General features: G+C 41.8%; 1 long non-coding RNA gene across 2 annotated transcripts; it reads right to left on the bottom strand.

Moving 5' to 3' along the window:
* Positions 1 to 26,054, bottom strand: LOC138285844 (uncharacterized). Of its 2 annotated transcripts, XR_011201651.1 has the most exons (4): positions 25,716 to 26,054; positions 10,714 to 10,823; positions 2,139 to 2,198; positions 1 to 943 (listed from the first exon to the last, which is right to left on the bottom strand). It is a non-coding gene; the product is annotated as an uncharacterized lncRNA (long non-coding RNA). The 2 variants fall into 2 exon arrangements; XR_011201650.1 differs by lacking the exons at positions 1 to 943; positions 2,139 to 2,198 and adding an exon at positions 6,926 to 9,487.

The following is a 26,054-nucleotide window of genomic DNA, read 5'->3' as shown; positions in this document are numbered from 1 at the left end:
CTAAAACTAGGGGAAACACCTTAACTAATCTAACCTATCCTAACTACACATTACCCACAACTGGCCCTAACTACCCTAATCTAAACTTACCTATCACATTTAACTAAACACTCTAAACATCAACCACCCAACCCCCTTATATGACGGGACACATGTAGGACAACATATACTAACCTAAATACATACTATCTTATTCTAAACAAATATATATTTTTCGGGTTTTTTTTAATTATATTTTTATATATATATATATTTTTTTTTTATACACTTAAACCCCAACATCATCCCCCACCCACAAAAAACACATGTAATAATTTAACACCCTCCACCCCAACCCACTTATACTAACTAAACTAACAGCCTACTCTAATATAACACTAAGCCCCCTAAACCCACTAAAAATAAGAACCAGGAAAGAGGAGGGAGGGGAGGGAATCATGGATGAGGATCCAAAAGTCACAAATTGGCCCTTTGCAGGATCTTCTTAATACCCTGCAGTCTCCTGCTATTGCGGGACACCTCCTGCTGCAGCCTGTCCATCCTGTGCAACATCCGTTGCATGTCACGTCTCATGGACTGAAAATCTGCATTGTCTATCACAGCAGCTGGGGTTGTCTGTGTTCCACTAGTTGATGGCACTGCTGGTGCTGGTGCCCTGCTTGGAGGGGGAGGTGCAGGAGCTGCTATCTGTGGGCCTGGAGCAGATGAGGTTAACGGACCTGCAACAGTGGCTGTCATCCTTTGGGTGACTGTGGTCTGAGCTGTAGTGCTGGTGGTGGGCAAGGCTGGCCCCCCTTGGGAAAATTCCCTCCAAACCCCTATGGCTCTCTCATGGTGATAACGCCGTGCCATATTGCGGAACCCAGACTCCACATCTAGTATGTGGCAGTAATGCATTGCCGCCTCTGGAATTCCCTGATCTCATGGGCATTCATGTTGGCAGCTGTAAAAATAGAGAAAGCCAAACATTAGTAACATCATTGTGTGATACATCTACAGTTGATACTCTAACACTTCCTCAAAAATAGCACATACAGTCCAAATCACAGTACAGATCATAGAATGTCCCTGAGGAATGACATGCCAATGCAGCCTACACATCTACTATCTAACAGCACAGCAATGCACAACAAGGTGTGTACGCACTTAAATGATCTGTTCCTCTTTGTACTGCTATTAGTCACATAACAAATGCTGTAAGTACTCCAAAAGTGACAGGCCAACTAATGACTATCTTCTGGATGACAATCAAGGCCCACAAGACCTGTAATTTGTAAATGGAATTGCCTAGACGGTATGCAGTTGCTAATCATGAGGGGGAATCCTAGGTTGGAACAAATGAATGTTGAAATTACATGTCTGTCTTCTACACTGGGATCCTCACACCTAGGTACACATATTTCATAACCCTAACCCTGTGCCTCAGGGGGTGATGGGCATGCAACACATACTTTCAAACATCAAGGACAACCAGGAAGCTTTGGACAGCTGTCCATGGGTTTAGTCAGTCCACCACAGGTAAGGAAGGCTGCCAACTAGGATTGACTTAAACATTGGACAATCACATCCACATTTATGTTCCTAATTGCAGACAATTGTCAACATCATTTGATCTCACTGATACCTTTCCAAAAACAAGCACATAGATGCAAGCACCCATCTGGGCTTGAGCTGAATGCACATCTATGACATTCTACTCAAGTGCCACATAAACGGAGCACAACATGTGGAGCTAGATGCTGCTAGGAAGTCATACATACAGTCCTACATGTTCATCAGTTAACAGGGATGCTCAAGTCTGTGGGTAAGACTTCGGCATCACTGGTCTGTGTGAATCAGGGTATGACTTGCTGACTAAATCATGAAAATGGCCACCTCCAAATTAATCATTGGCATACATGTAGCAACAAATATCACCCTGCTCACCTGCCCATGCCTATAGCGCAGCACTCGACTCCCAATATATGACTCTCCGCCACAGATTGTCCAACTCAAACATGGAACAAAATGTCAAACTCCAGTCAAGTCACATATCAGATCATGTGCCAGCACATCATACCTTGCAATGAGTCCAACACACAGGAGTCAATCGCACAACCGCTGCGAACACAACACGGGACAAACATATCAACACTTACTGGATATGTCTGGGTCCGCAAATTCAGCCACTTCACCAATTGTGTAGGGGGCTGGTCCACCTGTAAAACATGGAAGGGTGAAATGTGCTCAGTGTCTGCTCCTTGTACAGAACTTGGATCAACAAATTATTGTGTGTGACATTTTATATGATAGAGCAGCACATCAGGCATGTAGACACCCCAAAAGACATACTACTGCAAACATGCATTGATCCTGTCACTCCAGTGAGTGATAGACACACATATACACAGACTCACAGGCCCTAACCCACAAACAGCCCAATAATACCCCAACTAACAATACCCACTACACACTCCCAACAGTACAAAGACAAATTTAAACCCAAAAAATGACAAAAGCACACTTACAATGATTTACACAGACACTTACAAAAACAACAGATGACAATGGAAAAGGCACAATATTAACAAACACCACTCTCTACGCAGCCACACAGTCTAGAAGAATCACAGACTGCAAAGTGAAAGTGAAAGTACATCCACTGTGCCATTTCTGTAAACAGGATATCCTATTACATCACTTCCTGTTTAAAATGCGGTGCATTTTTATTATGATGCGTGGAATATTATGACGCTTACCGGCTTTGCGTCAATATTTCTTTACGTATATGCTTAAAAATTCCCCCGCATTCAAGGATCAATATTTTTTTCATGGATAACTGATTTCATGGGGTGCAGTGTTGGAATTACCGTTATGGACCAATCGATGTATAATGGGTGTAAGCGTCATTTTTTAACGCATATGCTTCTTTTTTTACGCTTTTGTGTCAAAATATCTGTGTATAACTGTGATTGTGTAATTTTTCTCTTGTTATGGCCTTCTATGTGTGTTCTAGTGTTTGGGCACATGTGGCAGACCACATTACTGCGGACCATAATACTCATGTTGTTGTGCAACACAAACCTTTGGAATTAAAATTGGTATTTCCTAGTTTGAGCAGGTGTTGCATCGACAGAGGATAGCAAGGCTACGCAACTTAAAGAATTCACTCATGGCCTGTGTGTTTATGTCTGTAAATTGGCTATTTCAATTGTTGTTGTGCCTCTGTGTGAACGTCACAAGATGTGTTTTGCATAATGTGCTTGTATGCATGTGTTGTAATTGTGGATAAAAATCAGATGCCATTCATTGAGGTACATCAGTCATGATATGTCTTTGTCATATCTGTTGCGTCTTATGCTGTGTGAACTTCCATGACTTTGGGGACAAAACATCTCCCATGACAAACTTTACACAGGATAGATAGAGGACAGTTGATAATGGCAATGTCAAAAATGTAAGCCATCACATGTAATGGAATGTTGGATACCACTTCATGGTCTGTTGTGTGTATACTACCTAGGAGTCAGGCATTTGAACATGCTAGGTAGGTACACTGTTTGTGACACAGAGTCCCAACTCCAATCCAAAAATGTTTTGGTACACCACAGTTTGAGTCATGTAAATTACCTATGTTTTTCCTGTGGCTGTGGAGGACCAGCAGTCCATCCTGCATGTGTTCACATATTTCCAGTGGTTCATTGCACAAAAGTGTCCAGTTCAAGTGTGTGGCCATGTGTACCATGTGTCAGTATTCGCCTCCATATTGTCATAGTTATGTGCAGGTCTAGTCATGAGTCTGTGGAGCCATTCCCTCAATTAACAGAGTATCCTTCAAAGCAGATTTGCCCTAAAACCAAAGATAAACTAACAACACACATGGTGATAGCCCAGCTATGGTACAGCAGAACATTTAGAAGGCTGACAACAGAGCAACCTTGGTGTGCTCAAATACGTTATGGATCAGTAATATGAAACAGGCAGGTTTCTTCACAACATTTAGACACAGGGTGGGCTCTAAAATTCCCACTGCAACAGGGAACATCAGTGCCTCTGTGCTCATTAATCTCACAGCTAGTCACCACGCGAGCCCCATCAGAAGGTGGCGGCAGAAGTGAATCTGTGTCTGGACCGTCAGGGCACACACATGTTTTGTCCTTGAATACACATTAGCAACCCTTGTTTGTTGTGCTGTAGGCACTGTAACAAATCCATGCATACAGCCATAGCACACTGACACTGTTTGGCACTAATGAATACATGCAAAACCAGACAAGGGATGGAAGCTGGAGTAGGCCATTTGAATACATGTCCCAGAACAAAATACCATAAGTAAACTGATTAAACTATACTGTACATTTGAGGATTCATTGTAGTCCTACCAGACACAATACCCCAGGAGGAGACAGAGGGCATGGAAAGCAACTATGAGACAAATGTAGCCACAGGGAACCTCTATGGCTAACACAAAGACTGGAATCAGTCTGGCTAACAGGATACAGGATCTGTCGGGAACAAACATGAACAAGGCAAATACACAGTGAGCAGACTCTGACTGGGACAAGCAGGAACAACACTCTGGGATCAAAAAACAGTTTTTGTTGTGGTCTGCACTGTTACACAATCCCCCAAGGCCCCTGGTACACAAGTGATTTTTACGCCAATTCACAACAAGGAGATTCAGAAAATGGCAGCTTCTAAGAAGTTCCAGGCAGCAGCAAGGGCAGGATCAAATGCCTGGTCTGCATGGTAGTGCTCACAGGTGTGTGCAGCTTCAGTCTCTCTCAAATTGTGGAGTTGGGAATCAAGTTTAAAGGGCCAAGCAGACCTTTCACATGGGAAGCAATGGACAGCTGATTACAGGTCTTACCGACTACCAGGCAGTGCATTATTTGACCCGAAGTCCATGCAGACTGATGAACTGACTATGGCATGCCATCCTGAATTGGGAAGCACACAGGAGTCAGAATGGGAGTCTGGGTGTGTGTAGCTGAGGAATCTCAGGCTACAGATAGTCAATTTACAGGGCCCCCTAGAAAAGTGTGGGGGAGGCTTAAAACATGTCACTGGCAGGACTTATTACCTGGGATGGACTGTGCAGGGCATGTTTTGTGAGCAATGCTGGTCATACTTGGGGCACTCGTGCTAACCATTTTTAGCCTAGATGGACTTCTTGTCACACATGCTCCCTGCAGAGAAAGCTGATGGCACACTTACTGCTGTCAAGGGTCTGGTCATACATTCCTGTTACCAATGCAATAGCACATCCACTGCCTCATGTATGAGACACTTTTTTTCCTTATGATTGATGGTGTATTAGTTGTGTGTCATGTGCTGCAATGGACCACGTTGGGAACAAGGATGTGTCTCATAGCTGTGGTCTTCTGATATTGCCCTTCACATGTGAAATAGACAGGGTATATGTCATTTACACTGTGTGTGATGTTGGGTGTACATTCATAGCCATCAAATCTGATATGGCTTTTTCAGTATCCTAATCTGTATTTCTGCAATGCACCATGAGGCTAAACTCGGATTATGATTCCTAGGGATAATGTGATGCATAACAATTACCCAGAGCATGATTGAGTGATGAAGGGAGGTGTTTAATGACATATGATAACAAAGTGGTGATGGTGACTATAGTTAGAAGAAGTTTTGTACAATGTGTTGTCTCCGATGCAATCCTGCTGTAGTGTTTGGATGGTCCCCCTTATTTTCACGGACAGCATCCTCCTCTTCCTCCTCTTCAGGCATTTGTGGGCCTGGTTCACAGAGGGGAATGTTCCTCCTTACACAAATGTTGTGCAGGATGGCACAGGTCAAAATGATCTTGCAGACCATTTCAGGTGAACATAGGAGGCTGCCTCCGGTGATGTTGAGGCATCTGAATCTGGACTTCAGGATGCCAAAAGTCCTCTCAACTATGGTGAATGTCCTACGAAGTACCTCATTATAGGCATGCTCTGCTGCTGTGCTTGGGTTGGCAAATAGGGTCATGATCCATAGCTGGATACCGTAACCCTGATCAGCTGAAAGAGAAAATGAGGGTAAATATTTGGTTGTTGGTTGCACCTTGATTATCACTTTGCATGGCAGTTGTTATCTTGTGTCATCTGTGTCTCATCTGTGTTTGTGCTATTGTGTGGGATCCTCGGCTTCTAGGATGTTCTTTCTGCATTGGGTTGTTTAACTATCAAAACTGGTGTTTGGCTTGTTCGTTGGTTAATTTGTATTTCAGGAATATGCCACAACAATACCAAGCGCTGACAAAGCCAATAGGTCTCACCTTTATAATGTGATGGTTGAGTAGTTCGCTTTAGCAATGCTTGTCTAAAAAGAATTGTTTAAATAAAGTAAAGGAAAAGCAAACAAATATCTCAAAACTAGATGAAATTCAATGTTTTTGATCCTATTTTTAAAATACATTTCACCCAGGAAACTCTGGACAAAATTAAAACAGAATATGAAATTGTCAGAATGTAAGGGGAAATGCCTGCCAAGCCCTAATTTACTTTCCACAGGATTCAGCCTTTTGTTTTTCTGCAGCAGGCCAGTGAGTAGATTTATGGGCCTCTAGGAGAAGTGTCATGCTAAGTACATCTGCCTCAGATGCCAGCTGAGTGATGGTAGCAGATGGCACTTCTCCCAGTGCCATGAAATCCTTTGTAGTCTACAAATAGAGTGCTGAATGAAAAAAAGAAAGTTTCTTAACTGTGAGCAGAAGAGAGATACAAGTCAGACAATCAAAAAGATTGTAAAGAGGCTATGCTCCAGTGGAGGACAGGCAAGACATTGAAGGAAGTAAATGAGAATGATACCCAAGCCAACCAATGGTAAGCAATGGCCGGGCTGTAAATCCACTGTAAACTCACAATCGAACTTTTAAAGTTTTTTTTATTGACCATTTTACAGTAATTCAAATGACATACATTATATACTCCTTGGATGAATGAGAAACATAATAGAAGCATTCACATTGCTTCATTCCAATCGTAAATCTAGGCATTGTGAACCTGAGACAGAAGTACTCAATCATAAATTTGCTTTGAAGTACCGACCGGTTGCATCTACTACTGACCAACGGTAATATAACAATGAGTACAGTAACAGTTATCCTCAGTTCTGTTGTTGTTTGCCTTACACATCTGGGCTTGATGTGGAGGGAGGGTAAGGGTGATCAAAGGAGGCTGTCTTAGGGTTATAATAAATAAATGAAATAAAAAAACAAAGATGCAGCTGTTTTACTACTGATTGTTTTAAACAACAAGCTTTTCAGTTGTGCTGTAATTATTTGTGAAGGCGAAAAGAATAAAACACCACCTAAACAAGCACTCAAATTGCAGGCAGTTTCAATGCCACTTAAAGACCTAACATAGACTTTTAAAATGAGTGCATGCACAATAATTAGCTAGCATTTATAGCTAATAAAAAAGGAAACTTTGAACCAGCTTTCCACCTGAAGAAAATGGAACTATTTTAGGCAGTCACTCAAAGTGAAATGAGTCGGAGAGCATAGTGGGGTGACCCACCCCCCATGCCACATACTGTGGTGAGTGGAACCAAAATGTACGTGACAGTTTAACTTACTAATGGATGAAGCCCGCTCACAAAAGCCCCTCTATGTAAGTAAATTATGTACGATTTTTGGTAAAAACAATAATTTGATGAAACTGCTAAAGCTGCCTCAAAGGCCAATGCAAAATATGGAAGACAAAGGAGAGGAAGCTGATGGAAAATAGATGAAGAACAAGATGATGAAAGTGGGGACAGATGTCAAGGAAGAAGAATATGCACCAGTAACCAACCAGTAATACAGTGGAAAATTATGGTGAACAGGGGGAAAATGACACAAAAATGTTGAAGTTGACAAGCTGCACTGCGTGATATAAGGAATATAGACACAAATAAAGAAATAGAAGAGGTGAAAAGCGAATGAAGAATAAACACTAAGATGGAAAATCTGAAAAAAACTCAAAGAAAAACATTTTTAGTCAAGGACAATAATTTATTACGCAACAATATTCTTCATTTTTCTAAGATGCGTGTGCAACCAGAAAGGTCAAAGGTTGGATATCTGGCAGGGCTGACTCAGCCTTGCATCATTTGAAAGTTCTTAAATCGAGGCCCTGTTATCACAGTGCAAGATGAACACATCTGAGGAATTCCTTAGTTCACATACATTTCGGTAAGGTATTGCATAACAAGGCCTTAGCAGGCAGAGCTATTTTTTCCTACTCAGATGTGGATAATGCCTAAGACATCAAATCTATACCACAGGTGCTAGAGTGAGTGTGCTTAACTAGGCTCAGTAGTTGTCATACATACATACCACAAGTGTGCATCATACCTGTTCAGGAAGATAAACTAAGGATTAGTATTTCAGAACCATTTAATGCTGGGCTTCTCTGCTGAGGCAGCTTACATGGCACAGTCCTGTATCTTTAAAAGTATAGCTGCCTTGTTGAGGAGTGGGGGCACAGTATAGCAAGTGACAGAGGCAGGGGTATCCCTTTAGAGATGAGTTCCCTGGTAAAAAGTGTCCAGTTCATTTTCTAACCAGCAAAAGACTTTGTTGAGATGAGTTTGATCTCATATGCTTTACAGACCTAGAAAACTAGATCAGGGGGTGTGGTTTCGGAGCCACACAATATGGTCACCTAATACGGAGGCTCCCGCCGTGGATGGAACATTTCACCACACCACTTCGCCTGAACATCATGAAACGAGGTGAGTATTTCATTCCTCGTTTTCTATAATCTAAGAAATTCTTTTTTATGAGCAACAGTGTGGGAGACAACCACTTTCTTTACTTTTTCTGCATTTAGCGGTGGCGGAGTGTTTTCATTACACGGCCACCATTTTGTGGTTGTATGTGTAAGCCCGGTTTCCTGAGAGAGCATTTCAAATGGCTTAAATTTTACCAAAGGGATGATTTTCACCTATTTTGAGGAACTTTCAATCTGTTCTTTCTACTTTCCTGAAATGTGACCCATGTGAAAGACCTTAAATCAGTTCTACCACACGGATGCCTTATATTTAGGAGTTCCGCAGACAGATGTGTGGAAGCTTACTTTACATCCTGTAAGATAGTTCACTGGCAAATACTCTTTCTTGGTGTTAGTAAAATCTTCTGTGAGGAGACATCTTTATTGAATGATATTCAGTGAACTGTTGATCCTAGCATTCAGTGTAAATCCATTTATATTCTTCATATCTGAATAATCACTCTTGTTGTTGAAGATCATCTTATGGGAAAACTGAAAAAAACATCTTATGCTTGCAATTTTAAAACCTTGCAGCAGAGTTGTCCTTCATATTTTCTCTCAAATTGTTCCATGATGGGTAATCCAGTTTCGTGTGAAATAGTGCAGTCGACTCATCCTTGCAGTGTTTCTTCTGCTGGTTCTTCTATGAAATCTCAATCACCAACTTCAACAAAAGAAAGACTTTAGAAGAATCCCCGTCACCAGAAAAATCTGTGAATCCTATTTCTATGGAACTGGTTCTGAAAAAGAAATAGAGCTCTTCACCCATTTGTTAAACAAACTAGTGACCATATGCAAAATTGGGATGTCAAATGGTCTCAAATGGACTCAAGAATTTCTGAACTGGGACAACGTGTCAGATTTCCAAAATAATATTAATAAAATGATGGTCTTGGAGAAGGAAGTCATTCAACTTAAACAGCAGACAGAAGATTTGGAACACAGAAATATATACAATAATCTACAGATCTACGGGTTACCAGAAGGAGTTGAAGGCCCTGACCCTGTTGCCTTTTTCAAATCTTTCTTTCCAAAATTGTTAGACTTTCCTCCTACATCTAATTTTAATATACATAGAGTACACAGCTTGGGCCCCCGTTTGACTAATTCATCATCACCTTTGAAACCTAGATAAGTAATCTTACTTTTTTGGGAATTTACAGACTTACTAACAGGTCTGGAAGCAGTAAAATAAGCTCTTTATTTCTCAAGATGTCTCCAATATTATAGCCAACAGAAGGAAGGAATTTCTTGCACTTCGCCCAATGTTGCGATCTCTGGGTGCTCAATATGGGTTGTTTCATCCCTGTATTTTCAAAGTCACATACCACAATAAGACTACTACATACAGTAAGCCAGATGAGCTTAAAAAAAGTATTGACTTACAGTCAACATTAAATATGGATACTGCTGGCCCCTCTAGTTAAAACTGATTGTATTTTTATCTATTGACGATATGCACAGTTGTCTCTTACTGAGTTTTTCTGTAATATGTGTATATCCTTCAAATTATTAAGTTAATATTACTTTTTCTTGCAGAATTATTTCATGTGTTACCTCGTTCGTTCTCCCCTTCTTCCTTTGTTTGGTTCCGTTGTGGTGGAGATTTCATCTGTTGGTTATGCCATCATCATCTTTGCATCATCACCACCTCATCGTGTCTTTTTTTTTCTTCAGGTATGTATTTCAGTCATCTTTATAGACATGTATTGTCTCTCTTTTCTATCTCTGTTTTCTTCTTCTTTTTGTTTCCTTTCCTATCTTCCCCTTGTTCTCTTTCTCAATTCCCCGTACTACTATATCCCACTGTTTTTCTGTTTTTTATACATGTTTTGTTTCTTATTTGTTCAAAGTATGGTAATCCGCATTCTTTCTAAATACTTTTATACTCACAACATTCAGAGTTATTTAATGGAATGTGAAAGGTTTTAATAATCCTGTTAAAAGACAGAGAGTATTATCTCACCTTGCCAAATCTGCTCCTGAAATTGTGTTATTGCAAGAAACACATCTTGATAAAACAGAGGCCTTGAAGCTTAAGCGTAGTTGGGTTGGTCATGTAGTTGTATCTCTTTGCTGACAATAAGAAAAATGGTACCATTATTTTATGTAACAAACAACTGCATTTTGCTGTCTTTTCATAAGAAATAGACCATAAAGGTAGATGGATTATTCTAAAACTTGCAATCAACAAAATACCTGTAGTTATTTTTAATATTTATGCCCCGACTCGAAGTGACTTAAATTTTTGGCCTACAATTTCTCATAAATGTATTCAGTACCTGGATACTTATAAGATTTTTGGTGGAGATTGTAATCAAATTATGGATCCTTTTTTAGATTGACAAACTTCGGTTAAATTTTCTTCTCATAAAATTCATAAACAATTTCACTGTACAATAGCAAACTCCTCATTCATAGATTCCTGGAGACTCGCTAATTCCATCTGACCTGATGTACATCCACTCATGATTCACTCACTAGGTTGGATCATATATTTATATCCAAACCTATGGCACAACATATAATTCAATCTTTTATTGGTCCTATAATGCTTTCAGATCATGCCATGGTGGTTACAGATTTGGTTCCCCTGCATATTCATTCCCATAGATGGTGTTTCAATAATTTCTTGTTAAATGATCCACAGTTCTCTAAATCATTTATCTCATTTACCTGCAAATTTGTTTAAATTAACAACACCCCCAATTTGTCACCCCCTCTTATTTGGACTTGTTTAAGTCAGCTGCTTGAGGCTTTATTATAGACTACACCTCTAAGAAAAATAAACTTCACATTAAAGAACTTAAGTCCTTATTATCAACCATTAAGAATTTGGAAACAAAATATTTCACATCTAAATCATTCTGATCTCAATAATTTGCTTAAAGCTAAGTTACAGTTTAATACTCTTTCTACTGATGAGGCCTCTTCCATTTTATTAAAAAGTAATGTGCGTTATTATGGAGGTAGGAATAAAGTTGCCAAGTTATTAGCTAATTATCTTAAAGTTAGGAAGCAACACTCTCAAATTGATCGTTAATTAGTTCAGATGGTACTATGCTGAGGAAACATGACGATATTTTTAATGAAATTTGTTAACTTTTATAAAACATTATATACTCCAGGGACACAGGTATATCATTCTCAAATTGATGACTATTTATCCCACACCCCTAATTCTGAATCTTCTAATCTTGATTTTGCTTCCATTGAAACAGATATTTTCAGATGAAGACATTTTACAAGCCCTAAATACATTAAAAAAAGGTAAAACACCTGGCCCAGATAGTTTTACTGTCTATTTTTATCTACATTTTTCACACATCCTTATTCCTCGTTTGTTCTCTTTATTCAGTTACTTTACCATATCTTGCGATACTTCAGGCACTTTTCAAGAAGCTACAATATGTCTAATACCTAAAGATGGGAAAGATCCTACTCTATGTAAGAACTAAAGACCTATTTTCTTGATTAATGTGGACTATAACATTTTTGCAAAGCTATTAGCATTAAGATTAGAATCTTTTCTTCCAAGGCTTGTTGGGAAGGAAAGCTCAGGTTTTATAAAAGGTAGATTAGCATCAGATAATACCAGATTCTTTTTTAATGTTCCTTTTCTTAATAAATATTTAGCTGCCATAACTATTGATGCAGAAAAAGCATTCAATAGAATTAATTGGGAGTTCATGATTAAAACTTTATCGTGGCATGTATTTGGCCCTAAAATAATTTCTCTTATGGCTTTATTGTATGAGTCCCCATGAGCTTCAGTTCTAGTTTATGATGCAGTCTCTTCCTATTTCTCTCTTACCCGTGGTGTGTGACAGGGCTGTCCTCTTTCTTCTTTACTATTTGTTTTAGCTTTTGAACTCTTTCTCACTCGTATTTGTCCAAATTCAGACATTTCTCACTGTATATATGGCGATAAACAGTTAAAATTAGCGGCACATGTGGATGATATCCTTCTTTTATTTCTCAGGTTTCTGGGTATAAAGTTAATAAAGATAAAACTGAAGTCCTTCCACTGAATAAATTTACATTTAAATATTATTTTATTGACTCTGGCTTCAGTGGGCATCCTCATCTAAGATCAAACATTTAGGTATTTGGTTTACTTGTTCCGTCAAAGAAACTATTGATATTATTTTTAAAGAACTCCGTCACAAAATTTAACAATTAATTTCCTCTTGGAATCCTTTATATTTATCTTGGTGGGGACGATTTTACTCTATTAAAATGATGATTTCTCCTTTATAATTATATACGATTTCTATGTTACCGGTATCTATTCCAAATATTATTTTTACCAAAATAATTCTATATTGTCTACATTTTTATGGAAAAACAAAAAAGCAAGAATATCCCTTACCTGTTTACAAAAATTGAAAACTGAGGGTGGGGTGATTTTTCTGAAGTTTGCTAAATATCATAATGCTTTTGGCTTACGTTAAGCTTCTGTTCGGCTTTCTGAGTCTGTTCATCCATTTCCCTATTATGGTTTCAAATTGAATCAGCCTTGTTAAACCCTTTTACAACACAATAAATTCTATCTTTTACATTGAATTGCTCTCTTGTTTCTACTCCAGTTCTTAAATATACATATTCTTTATTATTATTTACTTTCAGTAAACAATTATTAACTTCACCTATTTTTCTCCCTAAATCTCTATGGTATCATAAATTAGTTAAAATCAATGATAGACTTATTTTTTGACGTTCTTGGAGGTCTAAAGGTATGATATGAATTAAACAACTTTTTGAGGGAGATGTTCCTCTTTCCTTTCCTCAATTTCAACTGAAATTTAAATGTCCTTCCTAATTCCATTTTATGATTGCGATTTTAGATACTTTATTTTCTATATGAGTTGATCCTCCTATCATTTCCTATATTTCTAACAAATATTTTGACTACTTTAGTTGTTTCTGCCCCTAAAGCTTCTAGTATCTATAAAGTTTTGTTATCTCGTATTTTAATCTGAGCCAAATCCAAGTCTGATCTTCTATGGGAAAAAGATCTGGGGGTTGAGTGGGATGTTATCTTTTGGAACAATATTTGGTCACGTATTTATAGAATTTCTAGAACAGCTAATATCACACAAACTCTTTTTTTATATTTACACACCATCAATGTTCAAAGTTTTCACCTTCTAATTTACCTAACTGCTGGTCTTGTGACTTTCCCAAACTATTTTATGCATTTGTTATTTTGGTGTCCCAACACATTGGAATTTTGGCACAACATATGGTCACTACTAGGTCACATATTCAATTTAGGACACTCCTTTAACATTTTGCATATATTGTTGGGTACTTTATCTAAGGAACTATTTTCCAATGCTTCCGATGATAAATTATTTGATATTTTTCTGGCTATTGCTGTTCAACAGATTGTGTATCATTGGAACTGTTCTTCTAAAATATCATATATGGCATGTGGTATAATGTTTTATATCATCATAAATTAAATACTTTTTTTTTGCTTTTGCAATGTCCTAAAGATAATAATGCTCATATGTTATGGGTATCCTTAACTAGTTTTTTTTACATAAGATAGCTAATTTTACAGATGATACCAATTGCATACTGTCGGAGAATTTTCTCCCACCATGATCTTTTATCTCTCTGTTGTTTAGTCTTAATCATATTCATTTATTGTTCATACTATGTTTTATCATAAAGTACTATTTTGTACTCTATTGTACTGCAATTTAAATATGAGGAAATCTTTTTTCTCTCTTTTGAATTTATAAAGATAAATATTACCCATGTTCCCTTTCCCTACCCTTCCATCCCTGTTTTCTCCCCAAAAAATGTCGAAAGACTTTAATTGTGTTTTCATTATAGCACTTCATTGTTTTTAATGATAAACTAAGTGATGTTATGAATTCCTATGTTTTTCTTAATAAATCTAAATAAAGTATTTTTAAACACGAAAACTAGGATTTTCACATTTGTACCAACCCAACTCCTTTCTATAAACTATACACATTAAAAAATATAATTTAAGACTTCCGTGAATACAGGTAGATCACAGCAGTTCTACCTACACAACATATACTGAGATTGTTCTCAGAGCAGTATAGGTAATGGAAGCAGCATACTGGCACTTACTATACATGGAATGACAGTCGCAGCACTACATGTACCACATGTACAAAAGCAGTGTGATGGGGAGTACAACCTGCATGAGTTACAAAGATAGCAATACTAATTGCATGAGGCGTAAAGAAACAGAGTGCCCCCAATTGTACTACCCACAGTATACAGGGTTTAAAGAAAGAGCAAATGAGACAGCAGATGTGCTACAGGCAGCAGATATCCATCAAAAGGGCTCCCCTGTACAGCTACCAGCACTACAATGTCATGCTGATTGTAGACTGCACTAGATCAGTGCCAATGACATAACATAACATAACATAAACCATGCACAAATGATGTAGCTGCAACAGTGTAACATGCACCAGCTCTATGGAAGTGGACATTGAGACAATGCCATTTGGTACCCAAAAGAAGAAATATTCATTTTATGAACCTATTGTGAGGCCTTGTACAATATTAACATGCACTCCTTCTGGCACTGTAGGTAGCCTATGAGGTGGGAGGTGAGGTGGTCACACATTAGATTGAACATCAGGCTGTTCTCTGAGTGGCAAGAAGAGGTCAGAATGGGGGCATTGGACCTGGGCTTGTGGGCTAAGGGATGAAGGTTCTAGCTCAGCTCCCTTGTACTGAATAGCTTGGAGGATGCAGAAAGAAGTAATGTCATACCCCCCTACCCACGTCCTGCTTACTTCCTCCTCCTGAAATCTGTGGTTGGACTTACCGCCAAGCAGCATGAATAATCTCAGAGCCTAGCCCTCAAAGGAGTCAAACTCCTCCTGTGACATCAAAAGAGAGATTGGCTGGGGCTCTTGCCATGCCAAGAAAGGAGTACTGGACACTATCCACTTACTTCCCAGCACCCCAGGTCCCTGAACAAGGTTGGTTATGCTTTAGGCAATAGAAGACATCCACCTCACAGTGCCATCTACTGGTGGCACCTAGGTCCTGCCAGTGATCCACAAAAGTGTCCATTCGCATAAGTGACAATTCTTGCACTGCTCCTGACCCCAAATGCACATTTGTGGCCAGGTTTTGTGAAGAAATTTATTGCATGGCTATAGGGGAAGTCACAAATGAGAGTAGCATTGGTGTATTAGCTTTCTCAATATAAGTCCTGACCCTAGAACCACCTGCAACTCTAAAGCCCTGCTGGTGACCCTATGGGGGATGAGCCAGCCCTGTGCCAATCAAGGACTCTTTGAGGTTGGTGTTAACCTCATTTATTAGTTTTTATATTTTTTTCCTTGTTTATTCGTTTTTCATAGTGTGGAGCACATCTGTGTGACAACAAAGTGCCTTATAATTGAGGCAATGATAAACACAAAAATATGCATTGAGTTTACAAATTTGCATTATCTGAGAATATATATAATGAATGAGCATATCAAATAATGTTATGGCAACTTTGTGTGCAAGAATCCATAGAAAATTATGGTCTATATTTATACTTTTTGGCGCCGCGTTCGTGTCACTTTTTGATGCAAAAGCGGCGCAAACTTACAAAATACAATTGTAATTTGTACGTTTGCTCCGATTTTGCATCAAAAAACAACGCAAATGTGGTAATAAAAAAAGTATAAATATGGGCCTATATTTCCTATTTAGCCAGAAAGATGGGGCTGTAGCCCTGGAGTCTGTGAAGAGCCCCCATTCAAGGAATTGATTTTTTTTCATGCTTCTTGTGAAGGGCTATCCTGAGCTCCTTGGTAAGGTTATTCCAGATTCTCGGTGATGCCTCAGAGAAGGCTTGCTTTAGTGATTTTTGCTACTTGTGCTTAGGTATTTAAAGTACCAATTCTTTCTTGCTTCTGGAATTTCTTTAGTCCCTTATGCCAGCCCCACACCTTTTCTTCCTTCAAATGCATTGTTGATCCACTGCTTTAAACAGGCAACTGCACAAACCAGTGCTTGAGTTTGCTTATGGAAAATAATTTACCATAGCTCCTAATAGAGGACTGACTCAAGGTGATGTAAGTACATTTAGATTAACTGTGGTCTGTTTGAAAGACAGATAATGAACATTCAGTCATATAGTAGACCTAAAAACACTGTAAAGAAGGGACCCTTTATTCCGCTGGTCATCCACCAGAAGTTGTTTGAAAGGGAGTGGCCATAGAAGGCTCCTATTGGCTGGGTACAAGTTTCTCGTAGGGACATGGAACACATTTTGTTGCACAGGTAACTTAGTGCTGACTATTACAAGCATATAGAAAACTGGATACACTTTTAAATTGAATTCTGGAGCCATTTGAGGGTCTATGGAGGCAGAGGCATCTGAGAGATCTGCTGTTTACACTGCTCTTTACTAGGCCTTTTACATTTCAGTTGCCTTCAGACTCTGCATTTCAGGGGTGTTAAAACAAGTCCATACCTTTTATTCTTCAGGTCCATTTCTAGTTGGTACACAATGGGGCATATTCACAATCTCATTTTGGAGTGTGCTTTCTCATACATGCCTTTGTGGATTAGCCCAAAACACCTAAAATAGGAATATTGAGGGAAAATTCATATTTAATTGGTACAAATAACTGTGCCTTCTTTGAGCTTTTACTAATAGGGAGTGGAAATTATAGGGCTGATTCCAAAAGGTGAGTATGTAAAAAACTACTACTGTAATACCATATACAAGAAGGGTGACCGGAACCTGCAAACCAATTATTGGCCTTTCAGCCTTATTGACTCCATACAAAAGGTGTTTGCCGGGCAGCCTTAGCCAAAATTCAGGATTGGCTTGAGCATAACAACATCATTACTACCTTGCCTGCTGGATTCAGAAAGAAAACCAGCACAACAGAGCAGGGGCAGATTTAAGAGCCCTTAGGTGCCTCCTTGTGCCACATTAGCATAATTTTGTTTTTACGATAATGTGGCCCAACGAGGCCAAAATCGCGGCACCACATTTACAAAGTGGCACAATGCATGCATTGTGCCACTTTTTAACCCTTTGTGCTACATTTTGTCTGCGCCAGGCATAATGTATGCAAAGGGGGCTTTCTCCCGTTAGGGGGGGGGCAAACAAATGGCGCAAGGAAATCTAAGAGATTTCTTTGCATAATTTGTTTCAGCACTTTTAATGCCTACAAAGCTCTGAACTAGCGGCAAACATGTTTGTCTGATGCACCATTGGGTGGACATAATCGACCAGGAACAGGACCTGCTCGACTTGATGGATGTTGAGTTGTCGGGCTCAGTGAGTAATATTTATTTGTTGTGTGTTCCACAATGCTATTTTTTTTCTAATTATAGTGCTGGCTCTCAGAGGTAAGTTAAAGTTACGTTTATTTAGTATGTGATCCAGTTTGAGCTAGCCAGGTGAATCAGCGCTTCCTAATTGTACTCATGGGTGCGTGTTGGGGTTGATTATTTAAGAAGACATGCAGACAGAGGCCCTCATTCTGACCTTGGCGGGTGGCGGAGGCCGCCCGCCAAAGTCCCGCCGGCAGAATACCGCTGCGCGGTCAAAAGACCGCCGCGGTTATTCTGAGTTTCCCACTGGGCTGGCGGGCGACCGCCAGAAGGCCGCCCGCCAGCCCAGCGGGAAACACCCTTCCATGAGGATGCCGGCTCCGAAAGGAGCCGGCGGAGTGGAAGGGGTGCGACGGGTGCAGTTGCACCCATCGCGATTTTCAGTGTCTGCATGGCAGACACTGAAAATCTTTGTGGGGCCCTGTTATGGGGGCCCCTGCAGTGCCCATGCCATTGTCATGGACACTGCAGGGGCCCCCAGGGGCCCCACAACACCCCATACCGCCATCCTCTTCCTGGCGGCCAAAACCGCCAGGAACAGGATGCCGGTATGGGGCTCGGAATCCCCATGGCGGCGCAGGATTCCCCAGGGCAGCGGGAAACCGGCGTACACCGCCGGTTTTCCGTTTCTGACCGCGGCTGTACCGCCGCGGTCAGAATGCCCATGGGAGCACCGCCAGCCTGTTGGCGGTGCTCCCGCGGTCGTTGGCCCTGGCGGTTTTTACCGCCAGGGTCAGAATGACCCCCAGAGTCTCCTCCTGTCACCAAGAATAAGATGGTGGTAATAGTAATAAGTAATATCAGTGAGTCAGCATTCCCTTCTCTGTGCCTTTCTTTATGTAGCGTAAGCAGTTCTTCCCAGTCCCAATCTTCTGGTGATGTGTAGTATGATTTCATCATAGTATGTATGCATCGAAAAAAAATGGAGGTTGAGTCACTCCATCAATAGTGGTTGAGAAGCAAAGATCATTAGTTGCAATATGTACGCATTGTTAGTAGTACATAGTTGTAAATATAGGGCCATATTTACAAGGCCCTTTGTGCCACTGGAAGTCATGTTTAGTGACAGTCCGGCGGCACACACTGCAGGGCCATATTTACAAGGCCACGTAAAGCCACTCTGTGTGGCTTTTCGTGGCCTTATAAACGTGGACTGAGTCACCGCAATGTAAGTCGCTGCATTGACTCACTGTGCGAAAGGGAGGGCATGCCAGGGGTGTTACAGTGGGTGTTCCAACATAACACCCATGGCATTTGACATGTTTTTGTAAACCTGGAAATGCGCCAAGGCATAAGGGAGACACAAACAGGAGAAATACCTTTATTTCTTCTTGTTTTTTCCTTTTTCTATGTGTGCTGCACTCTGCAGCACACATAGAAAGAGTAAAACTCCTCTTGTGATTTTTTTCTTTTGCAGGAAGGTGTCCCCTCCTGCACAAAAAAAAATCATCCCTGCAAGGCAGGCACCCATGCAGCATGGTGCAGGGGTGTCGGAACTGACTCATGACAGCCCATTGTACGTCAACGCAAGGGACAAGTACAGGAATGTGCTGTATCTTGTAGATTCAGCATATTCCTGCCCTTTTCTTTTGACGCACGGCAGCGCTGCAAGAAGGCTTGCGGCACTGCCCTGCATCAAACGCTTGTAAAAATGGCCCGCAATTTAGTAAATTTGGAGTACGGCTTAGTGTAAGAATTAGGAAAGTCGCTGCATTGACTCACTGTGCGACAGGGAGGGCATGCCAGGGGTGTTACAGTGGGTGTTCCAACATAACACCCATGGCATTTGACATGTTTTTGTAAACCTGGAAATACGCCAAGGCATAAGGGAGACACAAACAGGAGAAATACCTTTATTTCTTCTTGTTTTTTTCCTTTTTCTATGTGTGCTGCACTCTGCAGCACACATAGAAAGAGTAAAACTCCTCTTGTGATTTTTTTCTTTTGCAGGAAGGTGTCCCCTCCTGCACAAAAAAAAAAATCATCCCCGCAAGGCAGGCACCCATGCAGCATGGTGCAGGGGTGTTGGAACTGACTCATGACAGCCCATTGTACGTCAACGCAAGGGACAAGTACAGGAATGTGCCGTATCTTGTAGATTCGGCATATTCCTGCCCTTTTCTTTTGACGCACGGCAGCGCTGCAAGAAGGTTTGCGGCACTGCCCTGCATCAAACGCTTGTAAAAATGGCCCTCAATTTAGTAAATTTGGAGTAGGGCTTAGTGTAAGAATTAGGAAAGTAAAAGTAATAGGTCAACTCAAGTTGAGTTGATCTATACTAGGGCCCTCATTGCGAGTTTGGCGGTCTTTTGGCAAGACCATTGTGCTGGCGCCGCCAAAAGACCGCCAGTGATGGTGGTACAGTGACTACCGTATTACGAGTCACAAACTGAAGACCTCTCAAATACAGCCAAAAATCCTAAACCGCCAGGCCCACCGAGGGCAAGCGAGAGACAGACCCACCACCAGCACCACCACGCCGACAACATCCCGCCCTCCATATTACGACCCACAAATCAGCACAGCGGTCATTGCATGGTGGAAAACCATTGGCTGCGGTCTACAAATCACCTCCATCAGAACCCAACACTACATTGGACAGTCTGAATACCCCACACCTGACACACACACACACACACACACCACAAACACCTGTTCACTGCACTATATAACACACCCTCACACACACACACAATCCTTTCCACCCACATCTACTAAAAGAGACATCAAGGAGCACAACAACGGAGGACACTGCACGTCAATACCATGGGCACCAACACACTTCCCACACATCCCACACCACACAACTGCACGAGCAACACAATACACACATCGCCACTGCACACACACACTAGATACCATCAGCACACATGACCAAACACCCCCACCCTACCAAGCACCCTACACTGCACCCTACACACACAACACACACCCCCACCCACAGCACAACCACCATATCCAGTCAGAAATCGTCAAGTTAGAGCCACAACTGTTTGGAACTCAGGTGCAGCAAACCTCGATAGCCAGGAAAATGGAGTTATGGCAGAGAATCATTGACAGGGTCAACTCAGTGGGCACCCATCCACGCAAAAGGGAGGACATCAGGAAGAGGTGGAATGACCTACGGGAAAAGGTGCGTTTCATGGCATCATGTCACCAGATTGCCATCAACAAAACTGGTGGCGGGCCCCCACCTCATCCCCCTGAGTTTACATCGTGGGAAGAGAAGGTCTTGGACATCATGCATCCTGAGGGCCTGACTGAAATCATCAGAGGACTCGACTCTGGTAAGTGAACAACACTCCCCAGGCACCAACCACTCCTGTCCAGCATTTGTCCCCACCACCCATTACTCCCTAATCCACCCCATCTCACACTTCTGCACCCCCATCACCCTACGCCCTTCCCCTGCATGCCACACCACCCCACTGCCACTATCCCCACACAGTCCCTCCCTAATGCACGGATACCAATCACAATGGCAAGCACCACAACTCCCACAATGCATCACTTCCTACACATCAAAAGATCACAGTCCCACTTCACAGTGGAACACCTGAACTGAAAACCATAGCGCAATCCACACCAACTGGATGCTTCGACTGTGTTCCAACACATGGCAATGATAACAATGCTATCCACTATCCACAACCATAAATGGAAATTGGAAACAATGGCACAATCCGTCATCCGCAAGCAATGTCTGCAGTGCTGCGTCTGTCATTGCCATCACTAGGAAGCAAGTCAAGCTGCTCGATGCATCAGACGATAATATGAACAAGTACATCTCCACAATGTAACTCTATCCCTTTCCAACCACAGGTCCAGCGGATGCCAGAGACAGACATCCCTCCCCAGGATAAAGGTCCCAGTGGATGTCTGGATAGTGACGAGTTGACTGGCCCAGTCAACACTTCATCCCCAAACCTGTGTCCCAAGGACAGGTCAATCAACAGTGTGCCCCACAGTACAGGGACCAGAGTCATGGACACACACCCAAGTCGATAAAGGTCCTGGTGAAACTGGGAGTGGGCACAGGCACAGGGGGCCAGGGGCAGTGGGAGGGTACCTGTGGTCCAAGGGATGGGGCACCCACACCAAACAACTGACAGGAGGCCATCTCCCAAGTCTTGGGAGCATACCACCATTCCCAGGACACTATAGGCTAGATCCTCGCAACCGTGCAGGAGAACCAGAGGCTGCAGAGGGAATACCACCAGAAGGCCATACAGCAGAGGCAGACCCTCAGTGCCATTATGGCCTCCATTGCAGGGGTGCTGAAGGAACTGACCACCATCCTGTGTGCGTCCTCCACCCACCAGCAGGCCCCTTCCACTAGTCACATTCCAACAGAGCCCTCCACTTCTGTGGCAGCTAGTGTAATGGAGGCCCTGACAGTGGTCCCACAGACCACCAGCACCCCTCCCACTGGAGCTGAGGAACCCCCAAGCAAGCGAGGACGTCTATCCAGACATCCTGCAGGACCTGATGCCAACCCCAAGACCACTGCCAGGAAGTGACCCTCTTCTGAACATTCTCCCTTGTCTGTCACTGACACACCCTGTTGACTGTCCACTGTCATGTTTCCAATTTCCCATGACCCATTGGATACTGGACCTGGACTACCTATAGCTCGGCCAACTACTCTGATGATTTCATCCACCATGACCCCACTCATCATCCATTGCACTTGTGAATCACAATAAACACCTTTGAGCACAGCTACTACCTATGTGTCTTTATTGTAATAAGTAAGATTTTCTGTTGCATAACATGTCATTACAGTCAACCCATTGTCCTGCAAACGTCTGTGAGACAGACAGAAGGGGCGCAATATGCAGCAAGGATGATAGTAGAGCAGACATATTCTGGATACATGTGTCAAGGGAACCAAGGCAAGGCAGGAACCACAGTTGCACCACACGAATGCCCTGCAATTAGACCAAGATAGGGACAAATATCACAAGCTGAGTCAATGTGGGCCACACATGCAGTACAATAATGAAATTCCTAGTGTGATTTGGCAGGTCGTATCTCAAACCATATGCCCATGTCAGATCCACATTTCCTAGACATCCATACCTAATGGTCCTTCCCTCGCAGCTGACAAAACTCAACTAAAGGCATGTTCCACAGTCAGTAACAGGTTACACATTCTCCCATTGTGGACTGTGAGGATAAGTAGCAATACTGAGGACACCACTATGTTTGGCACTACAATTACAGTTGACATAGCAGTACAGGGAACATAGAACATGGACAATAAAGTGCATAAGTGATGCAAGACAACAGCAGTGTGAAAATAGCACGGACTTTTGAACAGTAACACCTCCTCTGATGGGCAATATGTCCCCCCCACCAAACCCACCCAGAGGGAGAGCTGCACTCAACACCTCCACTGATGACAGACACCAGGAGGAGCTATGTCACAAGGCAGACAGGAGTACAGGTCACATACAAAACAGTTGACACATACCTGTTTCTAATGGGAAGTACACATTCTGACTAGATTTAGATACATCTGGAGTAGAAAATCTACTCCAGGTGCATTCACTCTCATGAGCGGGACTGTTTTGGCTGCTGCCGTGGCCGGATGCCCTAGCCCTAGTAAATGCAAACTTTTGAGCGTGCGGCTGGAAACAGAGCGATCAAATGCAAAGTCTTGCTTGAGCTTGATAGCTTCCTGGGAGTATCCTGACACTCGAGAAAGAGTGCCAAAACCCAACCTCACACGTGCAAACTCTGCTCCACTCTGGATTGCAAAATTCAGGAACTACGCACTACTCCGCATAGCACGAACTGCCTCAATTCTGCAAACTCAGCTGGCGGAGCGGGTTTCTACTCCCGGGCCTACTAGGAGCACATAATGAGGTCTTTCTGTTTGTGTTTTCTCTTTCTATTCTTCTATTCTAGCTTATGAGCCCTAGTTCACTGTGGGCGCTACTTAATATTCAAGCTCCCCGAAAGCATTTTCAACTTGCCATCTTTGTGAACAAATGCTCCCAAACACGAAGCGCCACTCTTTATTGAAATGTGTCTAACTAGACCAGTGTTACTCAAAGTACGGGCCGGGGGCCACATGCGGCCCTTTTGACCTTTACATGCGGCCCCCAGGACACCAGTAGGGCCAGGATGCTGTTTACTCAATTGAGCACCAATGTTAAGAGGATGTTAAATTAACAGGCAATCCTTTATTTAAACATTATTTGAAGTAAGGAAGTTGCCCTGCACTGCTTAAATGCAGGAACACTTTCATCCTTTAACAAATCTTGCAGCAAATGTCTACACTATGATAAGGGTTCTTAAAAATTCAAAAAGTGCATTTCATTAACACAGAACCATTTCATCATAGTACATCGGATAATATCAGTGCATGGAGAAGTATTTTTTTTTTAAGTGATAGATATCAAACATAAATTCAGCAACATTAATTCTTCCCCCACCTTCATAACAATGCCAATAGCGAAATAAGAGGCAAGTCAGTTGTAATCTGCACTCTTTGATTGGCCTGATTTCCTATTATACATGAACAATTTCATCATTTATTAAATTAAACACAGGAGAAAGGTTTGCTCGGCGCACATCCTGAAGCCATGCATTGATAGGTCCTCTTGCATACAATAATGAAGAAAATGAAGGGAACATGAAATAAAACTGCCTAGGATCACACAATTAGGTAAAGAGGGGAAGCTGGTATTAATGCCAGGTTTTCTGGTTTCACATTGTGCGATTCATCTACTAGATCTATATGCTTTCCTGCCCCCTAAGCCCACCATAAGCTCTCCCCACCCAGAGCCCCCTTCTGCCTTTCATCGCCACTCTGCTAGCATCAATGCGGCCCTTGGTCACACAACAGACCAAACGTTGTGGCCCCCGGGAAAATGTTTGCGAGTACCCATGAACTAGACTATGTTTTACGCCTGTTAAAGTTGTGTTGCTCCCTCGAGTAATCCTGTGTATATTTATTTGTGTCATCTGTGCTTCAAGATGTTCTTTTATCTGATCTTTTACTTATGCAAAGCGCAGTCAGAATGAATGTTTTAATTGATGAAGAGTGATGGTCACTCAGCTGGGTATTCTGCTTTTTCTTCTATCTTATGTTTGTACTTTCAAGGCCTCGGACCGAAATAAAGTTTGTTACCACTACTTCTCCTTCCACTGCTCATACTTTTGTGAATGGGCCTGATATGTTGGCATACTTTATTTTTCAGGTTGATACAAGTTGCACTATTAAAATTCAGTGCTTCTAAAGTGAAGAGTATTTTTCAAGCTGAAACTATTTTTTCAGCTTGCAGCACTAACCAGCCTTACCACAAAGCCACATTGCGGGCTACTTCTGTAACTAGTTCCTTGTTGAGAAATGTTTTTCAACCGTGCTTTGCTTAGTGGATTTAGGATTGCAAAGGAGGGCGAGTTCTGAGCCCAGGAACAATTCATCTTCCCGAACTGGACTGTTGTTTGTCTCGAGACAGGAGAGATCATAAGAACCACAAATGTCTCATAAACAGCAAGGGCACCGCCCATCTGCCAACTCACAGCACACAAAAAGCATCTTCCTGCGCAACCGCGAAAGCTTTACACCACGTAAAAACAGACGTATCGGCTTTGACAGTTTACCTTAGCAGGTGAATGAATTCTGCCTCACACAATAGCAAACTTGGATCCAGCTCCTCTGGTCGAGCCATATTATGAGACGTGCAAACTCAAGCCTCTGGTCAGCAGACTCGCTCTGAATGATTTCGCTTTCCTAAGGGAAGTCAAACATTTCCGGTGTTCAGGAAAATGTGACTCAAGCTTCTTGCCCCGAGCAGGACTTCTAGACCCCTTGCCAGAATGAGAGCTTTTCTACTCACGCAGAGTTCAGGTCATGTACCCTGTGGTGTACAGCGCCTGGCATCACAGCGCCCAACAAGTGACTGTACCGCAGCTAAGAAGCAACAGGCCCCGCCAGGCTGC

Source organism: Pleurodeles waltl, chromosome 3_1 (genome assembly GCF_031143425.1).
Source record: "Pleurodeles waltl isolate 20211129_DDA chromosome 3_1, aPleWal1.hap1.20221129, whole genome shotgun sequence".
Lineage (NCBI taxonomy): Eukaryota > Metazoa > Chordata > Amphibia > Caudata > Salamandridae > Pleurodeles > Pleurodeles waltl.
This window is presented reverse-complemented; position numbering and strand designations above follow the sequence as displayed.